This window comes from Canis lupus, chromosome 21, assembly GCF_003254725.2.
Source record: "Canis lupus dingo isolate Sandy chromosome 21, ASM325472v2, whole genome shotgun sequence".
Classification (NCBI taxonomy): Eukaryota; Metazoa; Chordata; class Mammalia; order Carnivora; family Canidae; genus Canis; species Canis lupus.
This window is the reverse complement of record NC_064263.1, coordinates 202,080-209,171: the sequence shown is the minus strand read 5'-3', so window position 1 is coordinate 209,171 and position 7,092 is coordinate 202,080. Positions and strand designations below refer to the sequence as shown.

The 7,092-nt window shown below is 40.9% G+C and overlaps 1 long non-coding RNA gene across 1 annotated transcript; it reads right to left on the bottom strand.

Moving 5' to 3' along the window:
- Positions 1 to 1,067: 1,067 nt before the first annotated feature.
- On the bottom strand, positions 1,068 to 6,589 carry LOC125753276 (uncharacterized). Its single transcript, XR_007404694.1, has 2 exons — positions 5,138 to 6,589; positions 1,068 to 2,115 (listed from the first exon to the last, which is right to left on the bottom strand). It is a non-coding gene; the product is annotated as an uncharacterized LOC125753276 (long non-coding RNA).
- Between the last annotated feature and the right edge of the window lie 503 nt (positions 6,590 to 7,092).

Genomic DNA, 7,092 nt, shown 5'->3' with positions numbered 1-7,092 from the left:
TCCTATCTAGCTCCTTCCTCCTTCTCTGGAGCTCCTAAGAGAGCAATTGCAAATGACTTCTGGTGGCAGCATGTGTTGGGGGACAGGCCCAGGGATTTGGGATCAGGAAGACCTGGAGCGCAGGCGTCCTGGCTGTGCAGGGGGATTCGATGCTGCAGACTCTTATTCCCTAAGGCTGTCTTGACAACTGACTTTGTACATAGAAAGGCTCTCCTTTGTCTTTAAAGGATGAAGAGTGAGTCAAAGCGTTTTTTCTCTGCCATCTGATTGCTCAGATTCCAATCTGAGATGTATTTCCTGTTAATAAGGATAATTTACTACTATCCGTAGTACTATGGTTAAAATATTCTGACACAAGTAATTCAGAGGGATGAGGGTTTCTCATCTCTTTCTTCACAGCTCAGTCACTCATCAGGAAATGCATCTTTATGGATTTGGAAAGAACTGAGACACATTATTACCAATGGTCCTATTATTATGTGAAGGATTCTTCCCTGAGATTCTTCCCCTGTTTCAACTGACACTGAAACACTGTGAACTCCTTGGAAGACAAATGTCCAGGAAATAAATGTTATGCATTGATAATTTTAAATGCACTTGCAATATGGTGTCTCTTATAATAGAAGTATTTTTATCTGATTTTTGCTATTTATTATCCTTTCCTGCTTTTCAGGTTGAGGACGCATTAAACGTGTTCATAAGTGTTTTTCTTTCCTTCTGATATAAAATTCTTTTTTTTTGTTTTGGTTTTTTAAAAATTTATTTTTTAAAAGTTAATATGTGCATAAAAGGATGATATAAAATTCTTACTTTGTTCCCATCGAAGGAACTCTTTAAGAATAAGGCAAAAATTAATTAAACTATTCTTAAAATGTCTTCACACTTGGAGCCTGATTCATTTAAGTCAATTTCCAAAATAAATCTTATTAGGAAAAAAAACAAAGATTTATAGGGAAATTGAGAAGATAGTACAGAGAATTCTCATGCACTAGCATTCAATTTCTCCAATTATCGATATCTTATGTTAGTACGGTACAAATGTTAGCTAATGAATCAATATTAAAATATTCGCATTAACCAAAGACCATACTTTATTCAGATTTCCTTAGTTTTTGCTAAGTTACCATCCCTCATATCACATTCCATTTGTCCTCATGTTCTCTTAGGCTCCTCTGGATTGTGACAGTCTTTCAGCCTTTCCTTGTTGTTGTTGAACTGGAACACTTTGAGAAGTAGAGTGTTTTGTAAAATTTCCCTCAGTTGGGACATGTCTGTCGTTTATCTCATGATTGAACTGTGATTGTGGATTAGGTACAGAGGTATACTGCCATTTTTATTATATCATATAAAGGATAGATACCATCAACATGATTTATCAGTCTTGGTATCGATCTGATCATCTTGCTGAGATAGTGTTTGTCAGCTTTCTCCATAGTAAAGTGATTCTTTATTATTATTATTTTTTTACTTTTTCATAATATATTTTGTAGAAGGAGGTTACTATGTGTATTCCACACATAAGAGTAGGAAGCTATGCTCATCAACTTGAGGGTGGAATGTCTGCACAAATTGTTTGAAATTCTTCTACATGGGAGATTTCTCTTTCTTCTTTGTTTGTTTGTTTCTTTTTCAAAGATGTTATTTATTTATTTGAGAGAGAGAGGAGAGAAAAAGCATGAGGGAGAGGGGCAGAGGGAGACGGAGAAGCAGGTTCCCTGCTGAACAGGGAGCCTGCCTTGGGACCTGGATCATGATCTGAGCCTAAGGCAGAAGCTTAACTGACTGAGCCACCCAGGTGCCCCTCTTTCTTTCTTTTACAATTTTTAATATTAGTATAGATTCATGGATATTTATTTTACGCTTTGGGTAATAATCCATCACTACTTATTTTGTTGCTTATATTGTCTCCGCTCTGGCCACAGGAGTTCTTTCAGTTCACACATGTGTCCCTTTAACATATTTCCATCAGTATGGAGTCTTTTGTCTGTTCATAAATTTTTAAAAGATAAACTTTATGTAAATCTCATTTTTGATTGGCACATTATTTCTGTCCCCGTCCCATTCTTTACCTCCTTCCCTCGCTCTTCACTGTTTCATTTCTTTATTTATTATGATCTGAAAATAGGAAAGGACATAGGATTTCAAATTTTGCTATATTAAGGTAAATCAATTCTCCTTGGTGCCTAGCCAGTGGTTCTCAAATGTTAGTGTGCAAAAGAATAACCTGGAGAGCTTGTTAATATGGCCAGCCAACATTTTAATTTTTTTAAGTTAAAGGAATGGGCAGGTTAGGATTCTGTATGTTAACAGACACTCTCAGAAAATAATAATGGAGTTCTTTGAGGGCATTGCTTTGAAAAGCAGCGAGCATGAGGGCAGATGGCTGTTCTGATACACATATTTATTATTTCTAGTGGCTTGGACCTATATACCCACTGCTTGTGATAAAAGGGGATATAGATTTGGTGATTTTCTATCGTCATAGGAAAGAACCTTAAAATACTCAAGATCTATGCTCAGAGTTAGTTTTATATTTTAGCATTTGAATATATATAAGATCCCAAGTCTTTTTGTGCTCAGTATAGAGTGTTTAGGACCCCACAGCAGCATTTTAGTTCTGAGAGGGAACTGAGGGATCATCAGCTCTGGTCCTCTCTTCTGAGGCACAGGAAAGAAACTGAGAGTTCTGGAGGATTGGATTGTCCAAGTTCACATGCTTATTGGTGATGGAGCTAGGTCTGAAAAAGGTCTTCCTAGAGATATACTTTCACATAAAGGTACGACTGAGTGGGACCCAGGAAATTTAACAAAAATCCCCTACCCCTATACAAGCAGAGCAGTAGAAAAAATGAGTGGGAAATATCAGAAAGGGAGACAGAACATAAGAGAAACCGAACTCTGGGAAACAAACTAGGGATGATGGAAGGGGAGGTTGCCAAGGCGTGCGGGTGACTGGGTGATGGACACTGAGGGGGGCACTTGATGGGATGAGTACTGGGTGTTATTCTATATGTTGGCAAATTGAACACCAATAAAAAACTTTATTAAAGAAAAAGAAAACTTCAAAGGTAAAAAAAGAGAAAGAATTAATAAGATTGATAAATCATTGGCCAGCCTTATTAAAAAGAAGAGAGAAAGGACTCAATTTAATAAAATCATTAATGAGAAAGGACAGATCACCAGCAACATCAAAAAATACAGACGGTTAAAAACTTATTATGAGCAGCTATATGCCAATAAATTAGGCAATCTAGAAGAAATGGACACATTTCTGGAAAACCACAAACTACCAAAACTGGGACAAGAAGAAATAGAAAACCTGAACAGCCCGATAAACAGGGAGGAAATTTAAGCAGTTCTCAAAACCGCCGAAGACACAAAAGTCCAGGCCAGATGGCTTCCTAGGGGAATTCTATCAAACGTTTAAAGAAGAAACCATACCCATTCTACTAAAGCTGTTCCAAAAGATAAAGAGATGGAGCACTTCCAAACTCTTTCAATGAGGCCAACATCACTTTAATTCCAATACCAGACAGAGACCCCACCAAAAAGGAGAATTACAGACCAATATCCCTGATGAACACGGATGCAAAAATTCTCAACAAAATACTAGCCAGGAGGATCCAATGGTGCATTAAGAAGATTATTCAACATGACCAAGTGGGATTTATCCCCGGGAAGCAAATCTGGTTCAACACTCGTAAAACAGACAATGTGATTCATCATATCATCAAGATAAAAAATGAGAACCATAGGATTCTCTCAATAGATGCAGAGAAAGCATTTGACAAAATACAACATCCATTCCTGATCAAAACTCTTGAGAGTGTAGGTATAGAGGGAATATTCCTCAGCATCTCAAAAGCCATCTATGAAAAGCCCACAGCAAATATCATTCTCAATGGGGAAACACTGAGAGCCTTTCCCTTAAGATCAGGAACAAGACAGGGATGACCAATCTCAGCACTGCTATGCAACAGAGTACTAGAAGTCCTAGCCTCAGCAATCAGGCAACAAAAAGAAATAAAGGGCATTCAAATAGGCAAAGAAGAAGTCAAACTGTCCCTCTTGGCAGGTGACATCATACTGTACCTAGAAAACCCAAGAGACTCCACCCCAAGATTGGAAGAACTCATACAGCCATTTGGCAGTGTGGCAGGATACAAACTTAATGCGCAGAAAGACTATCCACAGGAAGAAAGGCAGCCTCTTCAATAAATGGTGCCTGGAAAATTGGACATCCACATGCAGAAGAATGAACCTAGACCACTCTCTTGCACCATACACAAAGACAAACTCAAAATGGATGAATGATCTAAATGTGAGACAAGATTCCATCAAAATCCTAGAGGAGAACACAGGCAACACCCTTTTTGAACTCAGCCACAGTAACTTATTACAAGATACATCCATAAAGGCAAAAGAAACAAAACCAAAAATGAACTATTGGGACTTCATCAAGATAAGAAACTTTTGGACAGCAAAGGATACAGTCAACAAAACTAAAAAACAACCTACAGAAAGGGAGAAGACATTTGCAAATGACGTATCAGATAAAGAGCTAGTTTCCAAGATCTATAACGACCTTATTAAACTCAACAGCAAAGAAATAAACAATCCAATCATGAAATGGGCAAAAGACATGAACAGAAATCTCACAGAGGAAGACATAGACATGGCCAACAAGCACATGAGAAAATGCTCTGCATCACTGTCCATGAAAAATACAAATCAAAACCACAATGAGATACCACCTCACACCCGTGAGAGTCGGGAAAATTAACAAGACAGAAAACCACATATGTTGGAAAGGATGTGATATGCTGTTGGTGGGAATATGAACAAGTGCAGCCACTCTGGAAAACTGTGTGGAGGTTCCTCAAAGAGTTCAAAATAGACCTGCCCTATGACCCAGCAATGCACTGCTGGGAATTTACCCCAAAGATACAGATGCAATGAAATGCCGGGACACCTGCACCCCGATGTTTATAGCAGCAATGTCCACAATAGCCAAACTGTGGAAGGAGCCTCGGTGTCCATCAAAAGATGAATGGATAGAGAAGATGTGTTTTATGTATACAATGGAATATTACTCAGCCATTAGAAATTACAAATAAAAAAAATTACAAATACCCACCATTTGCTTCAACATGGATGGAACTGGAAGGTATTATGCTGAGTGAAATGAGTCAATCGATTTCTTGTCTCTTGCTGCTTTAAGGATCTTCTCTTTATCTTTGGAATTTGCAAGCTTAACTATTAAATGTCGAGGTGTTGAACGGTTTTATTGATTTTAGGGGGGGATCTCTCTATTTCCTGGATCTGAATGCCTGTTTCCCTACCAAGATTAGGAAATTTTTCAGCTATCATTTGTTCAAATACATATTCTGGAACTCTGTCCCTTTCGGCGTCCTCGGGAACCCCAATTGAACATAGGTTTTTCTTCCTCCAGCTATCATTTATTTCCCTTAATCTATCCTCATGGTCTTTTGTTTGTTTCTTTTTTCCTCAGTTTCCTCTTTGCCATGAACTTGTCTTCTATGTCACTCACTCGTTCTTCCATCTCGTTAACCCTCGTCGTTAAGATTTCTAGTTTGGATTGCATCTCGTTCAATAGATTTTTATTTTCTGCCTGATTAGATCTAAATTCTGCAGTCATGAAGTCTCTTGAGTCCTGTATGCTTTTTTCTAGAGCCACTAGTAGCTTTATAATAGTGCTTCTGAACTGGCTTTCTGATATTGAATTGTAATCCAAATTTTGCAACTCTGTGGGAGAGAGGACTGTTTCTGATGCTTTCTTTTGAGGTGAGGTTTTGCTTCTGGGCATTTTGCTCAATGCAGAGTGGCCAAAAACAAGTTGTATTGGGAAAAGGAGAAAAAGAGAGAAAGAAGGAAAAAAAGAGAAAAAGAAATAAGAAAAAAGAAAAAAGAGAAAGAAAAAAAAGGGTGGGAAAATCAAACAAACGAAAAAACCCACGGGGGAGTATCTTCGGATTCTGTATACTTTAAGTCCTTGACTTCCTCTGGATCTTGTCCGTCTAGCTGGTCTTCTGGGGGAGGGGCCTGTTGTGCTGATTTTCAGGTGTTAGCACTTGGGGGAGCTGCTCTGCCCCCTGCCTGGTGCGGGCTCAGTGGGGGTAGTTTACCCCGTGAGGCCCCGGGAGGAACAACCACTGTGATGGGGGCCAACTCTGCAGCCCTGGAGTCAGCTCCCACAATAACTAAGGAGCTCTCCATCTGCCAGGAGGGGCATGGGAGCCCCCGGGTTCCAGGGGTCACGAACATAGGAAATGGGGAGAGCGTGCCAAGGACCAAGGACAGAGCTCCGAAAATGGCTGGAGTGCCCCCCCCCCTCAGTGGTCCCGGGCGCAGCATGGAGGCAGCTCGGGCGGAGGCTCCGAGGGGAGGGGACTGCTTGGCCACGGGAACACCTCGGAGGCATCTTAGGCGGCAGCGCTGCACGGAGGGTCTTCTCGGCCCCAGGAGCATCTCAGGAGTGGCTCTGGCAGAAGCTCCATGGGGAGGAGGCTGTGCGGCCCCTGGAGCAGCTCCTGAGTGGTTTTCATGCTTTTATATCAGCCCAAGTGCATCAGAGCGCCCTTCTGTGATGTCACGCCATGCCTTGGCCAATTACGGAGGCTCTCGGGGTGGACTGGATCAGGTGGCCAATCACCATGTAGCTCAGGTGGGCGATGTCAGACGGCTTTCTCATTGACCCCCGATACCGTTGCCTAGAAACAATTTTAAACGGAAAACAGAGTAGGAGGGGGAAAGATGGTGGAACTGTAGGGTCCCCAAGTCACCTGTCCCCACTAAATTACCTAAATAACTTTCAAATCATCCTGAAAACCTACAAATTCGGCCTGAGATTTAAAGAAAGAACAGCTGGAATGCTACAGTGAGAAGAGTTCACTCTTCTATCACGGTAAGAAGACGGGGTTGGGGAAGAAATAATGAAACAAAAGGCATCCAAGTGGGAGGGGCCCCGTGAGGACCCGGGCTAAGGCCACGTCGAGTGTCCCCAGGACACGAAAGCCCCGTCGTAGAGAAGCAGGGGTTTCACCAATTTTCCCGGGAGTTGAGCAGGATCCC